The sequence below is a fragment of the Oncorhynchus masou genome, chromosome 10 (genome assembly GCF_036934945.1).
Source record: "Oncorhynchus masou masou isolate Uvic2021 chromosome 10, UVic_Omas_1.1, whole genome shotgun sequence".
In the NCBI taxonomy this organism is placed as follows: Eukaryota; Metazoa; Chordata; class Actinopteri; order Salmoniformes; family Salmonidae; genus Oncorhynchus; species Oncorhynchus masou.
In genome coordinates this window covers 49,167,065-49,180,876 of record NC_088221.1, presented here as the reverse complement: position 1 = coordinate 49,180,876, position 13,812 = coordinate 49,167,065, and the positions used below count along the sequence as shown (strand labels likewise).

The 13,812-nt window shown below is 44.6% G+C and overlaps 1 protein-coding gene across 1 annotated transcript in view; it reads right to left on the bottom strand.

Moving 5' to 3' along the window:
• LOC135547716 (zinc finger protein 804A-like) overlaps window positions 1-13,812 on the bottom strand; it is a 146,439-nt gene that overhangs the window by 71,642 nt on the left and 60,985 nt on the right. The window lies entirely within an intron of this gene.

The following is a 13,812-nucleotide window of genomic DNA, read 5'->3' as shown; positions in this document are numbered from 1 at the left end:
GCCCACACACACTTTCTCTCCGTCGCCACACACACTCTCTCTCCGTCGCCCACACACTTTCTCTTCGTCGCCCACACTCACTTTCTCTCCGTCGCCCACACACACTTTCTCTCCGTCGCCACACATACTTTCTCTCCGTCGCCCACACTCACTTTCTCTCCGTCGCCCACACACACTTTCTCTCCGTCGCCCACACATACTTTCTCTCCGTCGCCCACACACACTTTCTCTCCGTCGCGCCACACACACTTTCTCTCCGTCGCCCACACACACTTTCTCTCCGTCGCCCACACACACTTTCTCTCCGTCACCCACACACACTTTCTCTCCGTCGCCCACACTCACTTTCTCTCCGTCGCCCACACACACTTTCTCTCCGTCGCCCACACACACTTTCTCTCCGTCGCCACACATACTTTCTCTTCGTCGCCCACACTCACTTTCTCTCCGTCGCCCACACACACACTTCTCTCCGTCACCCACACACACTTTCTCTCCGTCGCCCACACACACTTTCTCTCCGTCGCCCACACACACTTTCTCTCCGTCGCCCACACACTTTCTCTCCGTCTCCCCACACACACTTTCTCTCCGTCGCCCACACACACTTTCTCTCCGTCGCCACACACACTCTCTCCGTCGCCCACACACTTTCTCTTCGTCGCCCACACTCACTTTCTCTCCGTCGCCCACACACACTTTCTCTCCGTCGCCCCACACACTTTCTCTCCGTCGCCCACACACACTTTCTCTCCGTCGCCCACACACACTTTCTCTCCGTCGCCCACACACACTTTCTCTCCGTCGCCCACACACACTTTCTCTCCGTCGCCCACACACACTTTCTCTCCGTCGCCCACACACACTTTCTCTCCGTCGCCCACACACACTTTCTCTCTGTCGACACACACACACTTTTAACATTTAAAAAATAAAGGCTGACATTGGTTGTTTTTCAGTTTTTAAGTTTACATTTTTTTTTATGATTGAAGAGAAAAGTATTGTTCAACCCAAAATGCATTTCATCCTTACAGTAGATGCCATGTCTTGAAAGACTGTATGCAGACATATGGTTTAAAAGTGCATTTCCATTGTAATACATCTGACAGACACATTTCTAGCACCTCCTATTACGTTGGTGTTTTCTAACATTCCCAGAAGGTGAGGATTATTATAACCTAATGAAAAATGTATTTACTGCAAACCTAAGACCTACGGGTTTAACCTTATGAATGAATGATTACATTGAAGATAGAAGCCACCTCTTAATGAGTTCCGAGAGCCGATCTCAACAAGATAATATGAATTGACTGAGCCTGATTGTTTTTCTAACTACAAACGCTATGCTATTGTTTCTCTTTTCCTGCATCAATTTGTTTGTCTGTATAACATCCACTCTTCGTTTACAAGGCAAAAGTATCCTTTTTTTCTGAAAATTGTCATCCCAAGTTCTCTCTCAATTCCGGGACCACACGCCAGATGATTTGTGTTTTTGCGTTTTGTGTAGGACTCTAGAGACTGAAACATTCACATCTCCGTTAATTTACAAAAGGATAGTCTAATAGCTCGGCTCGGTGTAAAAAAATCCCCCAATTTGTGCCACAGTTTAGACTACTGATAGATGCTGCGGTCAGTAACAGTTGAGTCCTTTTTTAAAGTGTAGCCTAATGGCCAAAAAAGGCCAACCTTGCAATGTATTGAATGCTTAACTATATTTCTATCCATAATGAAAAATGCAACAGTGTGTGCTCTAGGGAAATGGCATCTAGATGGAATTTGTATTTGTGGTCCTGGCAACTGGACCTTTTCTGGGACACCATTATTTTTCTCTTACTGAGATTTACTCCCAGGGCCCAGATCTGCTAGAATCAGTGCAGAATATCTATGTGCTGCTGTAGGCCCTCCTTTGTTGGGGACAGAAGCACCAGATCATCAGATTCTAGTAGGGTGAGGCCGGGGGCTGTAGACTGTTCCAGTGCTTTCGCAAATTCTCTCTCTCTCTCAAATCCACAGGCCTTGGCCATACAGAACACTACAGACAGAACACTACAGACAGAACACTACAGACAGAACACTACAGACAGAACACTACAGACAGAACACTACAGACAGAACACTACAGACATAACCCTACAGACAGAACACTACAGACAGAACACTAGAGACAGAACACTACAGACAGAACACTACAGACAGAACACTACAGACAGAACACTACAGACAGAACCCTACAGACAGAACACTACAGACATAACCCTACAGACATAATCCTACAGACAGAACACTACAGACAGAACACTACAGACAGAACACTACAGACAGAACACTACAGACAGAACACTACAGACAGAACACTCCAGACAGAACACTACAGACAGAACACTACAGACAGAACACTACAGACAGAACACTCCAGACAGAACACTCCAGACAGAACACTACAGACAGAACACTACAAACAGAACACTACAGACAGAACACTACAGACAGAACACTACAGACAGAACACTACAGACAGAACACTACAGACAGAACACTACAGGTAGAACACTACAGACAGAACACTACAGACAGAACACTACAGACAGAACACTACAGACAGAACACTACAGACAGAACACTACAGACAGAAACACTACAGACAGAACACTACAGACAGAAACCTACAGACAGAAACCTACAGACAGAACACTACAGACAGAACACTACAGACAGAACACTACAGACAGAACACTACAGACAGAACACTACAGACAGAACCCTACAGACAGAACACTACAGACATAACCCTACAGACATAACCGTACAGACAGAACACTCCAGACAGAACACTACAGACAGAACACTACAGACAGAACCCTACAGACAGAACACTACAGACAGAACACTACAGACATAACCCTACAGACATAACCGTACAGACAGAACACTACAGACAGAACACTTCAGACAGAACACTACAGACAGAACACTACAGACAGAACACTACAGACAGAACACTACAGTTAGAACAATACAGACAGAACACTTCAGACAGAACACTACAGACAGAACACTACAGACAGAACACTACAGACAGAACACTACAGACAACAGTAGCAACAGGTCATGGAGGTGAAGGTTTTTCATAATTTGTAGTATCGCTGTCATGTGAAAGTCCTGAGATAAGGAGACCACAGTTTGAAGGATAGAAACACCACACTGCAATGTGTTATACTGTTGAACTGAGAACAGCTTGGTTGATGACATCAGTGGGATGTACAAGAAGGAAAACAAGATCTGTCTCCTGTCTGTTTCAATTGCTCTGTTAAAATTGCATCATGGATTTAATTTGACTGCTGAAAACTAAATTCCAACACTCGCCCTTAATCAGCACGACACGGTGAAATGTTCAACATTAACTGTGCTTGAAACGAGCTGGATACTTTTCACTGCATCTGCATCGCCATCACATGGGGGGGTGCCCCAATGAGCACCCTATTGGCCCATTGAGCTCTGGTCAAAAGTAGTGCACTTTATAGGGAATGGGGTACCATTTGAGATGGACTCAGGGGCAAGGGGTGTCCTTCACTGCTGTAAATGTCAGGGCCTTGGTCCCTTGGCTAGGTTAAGTTGGTTGGCTGGCTTGGTTTTTATGTGCAATGGTTCAGGAATAGGACTCTGTGGATCGTGGTTTATATATGTGTCTCTCTGTTTACAGCTGTTCTATACAAGTCTGTACTGTTTCACTGTATAACCCATCAGCTCTCTGAATTAAGTTTTCTGCGTCTCTGCTGTTTCACTGTATAATCAGCCAAGTCTCCAGAGCTGTAAACCCATCTGCTCTCTGTATACGGGTCTCTCCGTGTCTGTTAGGGCACACAACAGTCCCTCCTCACCATTAAACCATCTGAAAGGAGTCATTACTCATCTTTAGAGAAACAACAACGCCGTGGTACACCAGGGTTCAACAAGGCCTGAGAGATAAGAGAGGTGTCCTCACCAACAGGGGAAACGGGAGTTTGTCCTATAGCCGTATGGATGGACTCATAGCTCTGACGTGTAACCGTTGTCTCTCTCTGTAACATGGGCAGCACCAGCACAATCACAAAAAAGTCAGTCCACTCCACCTCACCCCAAGAATGAGCATTAGAACCAAAGGGCAGCCAAGGTGAGTCTTAATGGAAAGGCAACTCTCAGAGACAATGAGACAATCTGCTACCAGTTGTGGCTAAATTAATTCCCATCACAACGGAAAAAAAAAATCAATACTCTTTGTAAGCTATTTCCTCCTACACAGTCATTTGTTTCTCCAACAGAAAGCTGTCACTTCCTGTTGGAAATACCCTCCTCGGATAGGTCGCAAATAGCACCCTATTTCATTTACATTGGTCAAACATAGTGCACAATCTAGGGAATAGGGTGCCATTTAGGCTGTACCCCGGTGTACAAAACACACTCCTGCTCTTAAAATCCACGGATGCTCCTTCCGACACTAGATAGTAGCTGGCACTGTGTTGTGAGTTGTATGTAATCAGTGAATGATAGCTTTTCACTCCATCCAGGCTGAAAGGAGGTAGAGAGATAGATTGTTGTCCTCAAACAATACTGTCAACCAGAGGAGGATTGCTTTTTCCACCTCTCACGTACGGGGAAGAATATAATGCACATTATTTAGATACGAGACAAGCAATGCCGGATGAAGAGCCTGAAAGGGGCTGATAGGTTGCAGACCTATTTGCCGGGTCTTGTAAAATCACCGAAAGCCATGTCTTCTACACATTGGGTCTTGGGCCTGACATTGTGAGAGGGAGAGCAGACGGCTGATATTTACGACTGCAATCTCACTTCTCTCTCTCTATCTCTTGTGAGAGAGTTTGTCAGACTGAGAGCTAGAATCCTGCCAGGACCATAATATAGATGGTTAGTGGACCCCCCCCCCCCGCCGAGTGACTGTACACACATACCCAAACCAGAAGCCATGGATTAAAGGCAACATTCGCACTGAGCTGCCGCTTTCTAGGAGAGGGACTCTAACCTGGAAGCTTATAAGAAATCCCGCTATGCCCTCAGACGAGCCATCAAACAGGCAAATCGTACTACACCGTCTCCGATGCTCGTCGGATGTGGCAGGGCTGGCAAACTATTACAGACTACAAGGGGAAGCACAGCCGAGAGCTGCCCAGTGACACGAGCCTACCAGACAAACTAAATTACTTCTATGCTCGCTTTTTGGCAAGTAACACTGAAACATGCATCAGCTGTTCCGGACGACAGTGTGATTACGCTCTCCGCAGCCGATGTGAGTAAGACCTTTAAACAAGTCAACCTTCACAAGGCTGCTGGTCCTGACGGATTACCAGGATGTGTACTCCGAGCATGCGCTGACCAACTGGCAAGTGTCTTCACTGACATTTTCAACCTCTCCCTGTCTGAGTCTGTAATACCAACGTGTTTCAAGTAGACCACCATAGTTCCTGTGCCCAAGAACACGAAGATGGCATGCCTAAATGACTACCGACCTCTGGCACTCACGTCCGTAGACATGAAATGCTTTGAAAGGCTGGTCATGGCTCACATCAACACCATTATCCCAGAAAACCTAAACCCACTCCAATTTGGTGTCCACAACACCAACAAACTAACATGGTCCAAGCAGACCAAGACAGTCATGAAGAGTGCACGACAAAACCTATTCCCCATCAGGAGACTGAACAGATTTGGCATGGGTCCTCAGATCCTCAAATGATTTTACAGCTGCACCATCGAGAGCATCCTGATGGGTTGCATCACTGCCTGGTACGGCAACTGTGCAGCCTCCGACCGCAAGGCTCTACAGAGGGTAGTGCGAACGGCCCAATACATTACTGGGGCCAAGACTCCTGCCATCCAGGACCTCCATACCAGGCGGTGTCAGAGGAAGGCCATAAGAATTGTCAAAAACTCCAGCCACCCTAGTCATAGATTGTTCTCTCTGTACTGCACGGAAAGCGGTACTGGAGCACCAAGTCCAAGAGGTTTCTAAACAGCTTCTACCTCCAAGAAATAAGCTTCCGGAACAGCGAATCAAAGGGCAACCCAGACAATTTGCATACCCCCACCCCCCTTCTACGCTGCTGCTACTCTCTCTGTAACGGTACCCCCTGTATATAGCCACACTATTGTCATTTACTATTGTTATTTACTAATGTTATTTACTGTTGCTCTTTAATTATTTGTTATTCATATCTCTTTTTTGGTATTTTTCTTAAAACTGCATTGTTGGTTTTATGGGCTCGTAAGTAAGCATTTCACTGTGAACTTTGTGTTCCTTTGTCGAGGCACATGCTCTACTCATTAAAATATATATATCTTATAGCATAGCAAAAGCTCAGGTTGCCCAGCCCGGCGGAGATACAATCTTCAGCAAAATCATTCGCAAGGAGATTCCTGCAAAAATACCTGTACCTTTTGTACACTTGTTGTCTTGTTGACAAATAACATTTTATTTGATGTTTACCTACAATAGTAGGGATATGTTTAGTTCCTCCTCCAGGACAATAATGGCTAGCCTGCTGTGAAACAATTGGTTACCCATTCTGTTCACTGGGATGATAGTGATATCGTGTCTGATCTCATAATGTAAAGTATGTGTAGAGGTGTAATTTAGAGCCAAACTGTTGATTGTTAATCTGAGTGTATCCTGCTATTGACACACATGTTGAATAATGCAACAGAACATAACAACAGTAATCAATGAGGCAGTCTAGACAGCACAGCTGAGCGCAGGTAGAGAGGACAGAACAAGTGTCTGGTGGTTGTGGCTGTGCTCCGCCTACTTATGTTAATTCGCTCAATATATGCATATACACCCATCGTATTTATGCAAATGAGGCACATGTCTATTTTCTTAATTTTAACACAAAATGTAAAAATAAATACATGATACCAGTAGAAAATGTATATATGAGGGTATTATAAGAAGAAAATAAGAAAAAGGTACATACTGTTCATGAAGGTGTGTTTAATGGTTACCCAGTCTGTTCATGAAGGTGTGTTTAATGGTAACCCAGTCTGTTCATGAAGGTGTGTTTAATGGCTACCCAGTCTGTTCATGAAGGTGTGTTTCATGGTTTACTGGTAACCCAGTCTGTTCATGAAGGTGTGTTTACTGGTTACCCAGTCTGTTCATGAAGGTGTGTTTAATGGTTACCCAGTCTGTTCATGAAGGTGTGTTTAATGGCTACCCAGTCTGTTCATGAAGGTGTGTTTAATGGTACCCAGTCTGTTCATGAAGGTGTGTTTAATGGCTACCCAGTCTGTTCATGAAGGTGTGTTTAATGGCTACCCAGTCTGTTCATGAATGTGTGTTTCATGGCTACCCAGTCCGTTCAGTGTGTTTCATGTTCTGTTCATGAAGGTGTGTTTAATGGTTACCCAGTCTGTTCATGAAGGTGTGTTTAATGGTTACCCAGTCTGTTCATGAAGGTGTGTTTAATGGTTACCCAGTCTGTTCATGAAGGTGTGTTTAATGGTACCCAGTCTGTTCATGAAGGTGTGTTTAATGGTTACCCAGTCTGTTCATGAAGGTGTGTTTAATGGTTACCCAGTCTGTTCATGAAGGTGTGTTTAATGTGTTTAATGGTTACCAGTCTGTTCATGAAGGTGTGTTTAATGGTTACCCAGTCTGTTCATGAAGGTGTGTTTAATGGCTACCCAGTCTGTTCATGAAGGTGTGTTTAATGGTTACTCTGTTCATGAAGTAATGGCTACCCAGTCTGTTCATGAAGGTGTGTTTAATGGTTACCCAGTCTGTTCATGAAGGTGTGTTTCATGGTAACCCAGTCTGTTCATGAAGGTGTGTTTAATGGTTACTCTGTTCATGAAGGTGTGTTTAATGGTAACCCAGTCTGTTCATGAAGGTGTGTTTAATGGTAACCCAGTCTGTTCATGAAGGTGTGTTTTATGGCTAACCCAGTCTGTTCATGAAGGTGTGTTTACTGGTTACCCAGTCTGTTCATGAAGGTGTGTTTAATGGCTACCCAGTCTGTTCATGAAGGTGTGTTTAATGGTTACCCAGTCTGTTCATGAAGGTGTGTTTAATGGCTACCCAGTCTGTTCATGAAGGTGTGTTTAATGGCTACCCAGTCTGTTCATGAAGGTGTGTTTAATGGCTACCCAGTCTGTTCATGAAGGTGTGTTTAATGGCTACCCAGTCTGTTCATGAAGGTGTGTTTAATGGCTACCCAGTCTGTTCATGAAGGTGTGTTTAATGGCTACCCAGTCTGTTCATGAAGGTGTGTTTAATGGTGTCTGTTCATGAAGGTGTGTTTAATGGCTACCCAGTCTGTTCATGAAGGTGTGTTTAATGGTAACCCAGTCTGTTCATGAAGGTGTGTTTAATGGCTACCCAGTCTGTTCATGAAGGTGTGTTTAATGATTACCCAGTCTGTTCATGAAGGTGTGTTTAATGGTTACCCAGTCTGTTCATGAAGGTGTGTTTAATGGCTACCCAGTCTGTTCATGAAGGTGTGTTTAATGGTTACCCAGTCTGTTCATGAAGGTGTGTTTAATGGTAACCCAGTCTGTTCATGAAGGTGTGTTTAATGGCTACCCAGTCTGTTCATGAAGGTGTGTTTAATGGTAACCCAGTCTGTTCATGAAGGTGTGTTTAATGGTAACCCAGTCTGTTCATGAAGGTGTGCTTAATGGTTACCCAGTCTGTTCATGAAGGTGTGTTTAATGGTTACCCAGTCTGTTCATGAAGGTGTGCCCAGTCTGTTCATGAAGGTGTGTTTAATGGTTACCCAGTCTGTTCATGAAGGTGTGCTTAATGTTACCCAGTCTGTTCATGAAGGTGTTTACCCAGTCTGTGGTTAATGGTTACCCAGTCTGTTCATGAAGGTGTGTTTACTCTGTTCACAAAGTGTGTTTAATGGCTACCCAGTCTGTTCATGAAGGTGTGTTTAATGGCTACCCAGTCTGTTCATGAAGGTGTGTTTAATGGTTACCCAGTCTGTTCATGAAGGTGTGTTTAATGGCTACCCAGTCTGTTCATGAAGGTGTGTTTAATGGCTACCCAGTCTGTTCATGAAGGTGTGTTTAATGGTTACCCAGTCTGTTCATGAAGGTGTGTTTAATGGTAACCCAGTCTGTTCATGAAGGTGTGTTTAATGGTAACCCAGTCTGTTCATGAAGGTGTGTTTAATGGTAACCCAGTCTGTTCATGAAGGTGTGTTTAATGGTAACCCAGTCTGTTCATGAAGGTGTTTAATGGCTACCCAGTCCGTTCACAAAGGTGTGTTTAATGGCTACCCAGTCCGTTCACAAAGGTGTGTTTACTGGTAACACTGTCTGTTCATGAAGGTGTGTTTAATGGCTACCCAGTCTGTTCACGAAGGTGTGTTTAATGGTTACCCAGTCTGTTCATGAAGGTGTGTTTAATGATTACCCAGTCTGTTCATGAAGGTGTGTTTCATGGCTACCCAGTCTGTTCATGAAGGTGTGTTTCATGGCTACCCAGTCTGTTCATGAAGGTGTGTTTCATGGCTACCCAGTCTGTTCACGAAGGTGTGTTTAATGGCTACCCAGTCTGTTCATGAAGGTGTGTTTAATGGCTACCCAGTCTGTTCATGAAGGTGTGTTTAATGGCTACCCAGTCTGTTCACAAAGGTGTGTTTAATGGTTACCCAGTCTGTTCATGAAGGTTTGTTTAATGGTTACCCAGTCTGTTCATGAAGGTGTGTTTAATGGTTACCCAGTCTGTTCATGAAGGTGTGTTTAATGGCTACCCAGTCTGTTCATGAAGGTGTGTTTAATGGCTACCCAGTCTGTTCATGAAGGTGTGTTTAATGGTTACCCAGTCTGTTCATGAAGGTGTGTTTAATGGCTACCCAGTCTGTTCATGAAGGTGTCTGTTCATGAAGGTGTGTTTAATGGCTACCCAGTCTGTTCATGAAGGTGTGTTTAATGGCTACCCAGTCTGTTCACGAAGGTGTGTTTAATGGTTACCCAGTCTGTTCATGAAGGTGTGTTTAATGGTTACCCAGTCTGTTCATGAAGGTGTGTTTAATGGTTACCCAGTCTGTTCATGAAGGTGTGTTTCATGGCTACCCAGTCTGTTCACGAAGGTGTGTTTAATGGTAACCCAGTCTGTTCACGAAGAAACACATTAGAAGGTTTAATTCATTCTAAAACACATTAAGATGTCTTCTCCTTATTTTAAAGGGAAGTTTGGATTTGAGAACCCTTGCCCCCTTTTCACCCAGCGGCATGGTATTGAGTTTCCCTTTTAATCAGCTTTACCCCCCTTTAAATGAGAACCAAATGTCACCAATTTTGTCAGGGAGAAAAAACTAACTGCAGTTGTAAATGTCACAAGACCTAAAAATCAACAGTAATGTGAGGTACAGACACTCTCCGCATTAATTAACTCCCCCAGCGCATCGCCAGACCAAAAGCATCTAGGTGTTTGCGTGTGTGTGAGGGGAGAGGGGGGAAGGGGGCATGCTTGTGTACGTTTTTGACTGGGCATCATATCACTCCGCTCGGCACCCCCCCCCCCCCTCTCCTTGTTCCCCCATGCCAGGCAAATAGATCCAATTTGGCAATTGGCAGGTAATGAGAAGCTTTGATTAGCGAGTGACATCAATCAGACGCAGAGTCAGGGTGACTGGGACTGGCCCCTCTGTCTGGGATCTACCTGCCATTGTGTCTTTCATCAGAACAGGGAACAGAGCTATCTACCTACCATTGTGTCTTTCATCAGAACAGGGAACAGAGCTATCAACCTACCATTGTGTCTTTCATCAGAACAGGGAACTGAGCTATCTACCTACCATTGTGTCTTTCATCGGAACAGGTAACAGAGCTATCTACCTACCATTGTGTCTTTCATCAGAACAGGGAACAGAGCAATCTACCTACCATTGTGTCTTTCATCAGAACAGGGAACAGAGCAATCTACCTACCATTGTGTCTTTCATCAGAACAGGGAACAGAGCAATCTACCTACCATTGTGTGTTTCATCAGAACAGGGAACAGAGCTATCTACCTACCATTGTGTTTTTCATCAGAACAGGGAGAGTAGCTATCTACCTACAATTGTGTTTTTCATCAGAACAGGGAACAGAGCTATCTACCTACCATTGTGTCTTTCAGCTACAATATATACTGTACATACAAAGGTATGTAGGGTAGCAGGGTAGGCTAGTAGTTAGAGCGTTGGGCTAGTAACCGGAAGATTGCAAGTTCCACCTTTCCAACAAGGCAGTTTGTCATATTTCTGCCCCGGTCAACTGTAAGTGCTGAAGTGGAAACGTCTAGGAGCAACAACAGCTCAGCCGCGATGTGGTAGGCCACAACAACAGCTCAGCCGCGATGTGGTAGGCCACAACAACAGCTCAGCCGCGATGTGGTAGGCCACACAATCTCACAGAACAGAACAGCCAAGTGCTGAAGCTCGTAGCACGTAAACATTTTCTGTCCTCGGTTGCAACACTTACTACCGATAACTTAAATGGGTTTCCGTGGCCGAGCGGCAGCACACAAGCCTATGATCACCATGCCAAGCGTCGGTTGGAGTGGTGTAAAGCTCGCCACCATTGGATTCTGGAGCGGTGGAAACACGTTCTCTGGAGTGATGAATTACGCTTCACCATCTGGCAGTCCAAAGAATTAATCTTGGTTTTTGGCGGATGCCAAGAGAACACTACCTGCCCCAATGCACAGTGCCAACTGTAAAGTTTGGTGGAGGAGAAATAATGGTTTAGGGCTGTTTTTTCTTAGTTCAAGTGAAGGGAAATCATAATTCTACAGCATACAATTACATTCTAAACAATTCTGTTATAGTCAAGTCCCCTGCAGCAATGTTCCAACATCCCTGACCTCAACCCCATCGAACGAACACCTTTGGGATGAATTAGAAAACTGACTGCGAGCCAGGCCTAATCACCCAACATCAGTGCCCGACCTCACTAATACTCTTACTCACGAATGGAAGCAAATCCCCACAGCAATGTTCCATCATCTAGTGGAAAGCCTTCCCATAAGAGTGGAGGCTGTTATAGCAGCAATGTTCCATCATCTAGTAGAAAGCCTTCCCAGAAGATTGGAGGCTGTTAAAGCAGCAATGTTCCAACTTCTAGTGGAAAGCCTTCCCAGAAAAGTGGAGGCTGTTATAGCAGCAATGTTCCAACATCCTTCCCAGAAGTGGAAAAATGTTCTTCCCCAGAAGAGTGGAGGCTGTTATAGCAGCAATGTTCCAACATCTAGTGGAAAGCCTTCCCAGAAGAGTGGAGGCTGTTATAGCAGCAATGTTCCAACATCTGGTGGAAAGCCTTCCCAGAAGAGTGGAGGCTGTTATAGCAGCAATGTTCCAACATCTGGTGGAAAGCCTTCCCAGAAGAGTGGAGGCTGTTATAGCAGCAATGTTCCAACATCTGGTGGAAAGCCTTCCCAGAAAAGTGGAGGCTGTTATAGCAGCAATTTTCCAACATCTGGTGGGAAGCCTTCCCAGAAGAGTGGAGGCTATTATAGCAGCAATGTTCCAACATCTAGTGGAAAGCCTTCCCAGAAGAGTGGAGGCTGTTATATCAGCAATGTTCCAACATCTAGTGGAAAGCCTTCCCAGAAGAGTGGAGGCTGTTATAGCAGCAATGTTCCAACATCTAGTGGAAAGCCTTCCCAGAAGAGTGGAGGCTGTTATAGCAGCAATGTTCCAACATCTGGTGGAAAGCCTTCCCAGAAGAGTGGAGGCTGTTATAGCAGCAATGTTCCAACATCTGGTGGAAAGCCTTCCCAGAAAAGTGGAGGCTGCTATAGCAGCAATGTTCCAACATCTGGTGGAAAGCCTTCCCAGAAGAGTGGAGGCTGTTATAGCAGCAATTTTCCAACATCTGGTGGGAAGCCTTCCCAGAAGAGTGGAGGCTATTATAGCAGCAAAGTTCCAACATCTAGTGGAAAGCCTTCCCAGAAGAGTGGAGGCTGTTATAGCAGCAAAGGGCGGGACCAAATGCATATTATTTCGACAATGAGATGGTCACATACTTCTGGTCATGTAGTGAATGTCTGGAACAGACCCAAGACAGGATCCTAAAAGCAGGGATAAAGACATGGTACATTTTCCCCCCGCTTCTACTGACCTTTAAAAGAGCACTTCAATCCATGTGATTATACGAATGAAATAGGCCCAATCATCTCATGGATATAGTCTTCACATTTTATTAATGGGATACACTATTTCTGTTTTCACATTATTGTTATAACTGCGTATATAATATAGATGTATGCTGCAATTTACTGTTGACCAGGTTTAATGGAAACATAATAAAGGTTGTTACATAGTTAACCCAATTAAAGTCCACTCTTCCTTGTATTCGCTACGTTGGTTTTTGACAGAGAGGCAACGTTTACATCTTGTAATTCAGAGCCGTACGGTACATGTTATTTTCAGAACCTGTTCAACCGGCCTCACTGTAGATCCGGGCTCTGTTTTTATGGCTGTGAGTAGAAGTCAACTGCAGGTTCACATCCTCTCTCTCTCTCTCTCTCTCTCTCTCTCTCTCTCTCTGCCCGCTGTTTATTGTTATTATCCTTCTAAGATGAATCACGTTATTTATCAGAGGTTCTGACTCTCAAATGGCACCCTATTCCCTAGGTAGTGCACTACTTTTTGACCAGGGCCCATAGTGCCTTACATATATAATACACTACGTAAGAAGAAAAAAAAGGATGCTATTTGGGACGTCATACAGAGCTTTCTCAATAGCCCAGACTCATCATCTCGTATAATAACCCAGGCCCCTCTACCTCCACTCCCCATCTACTCTGGCTGGAAGCCAAGATACTGAGCA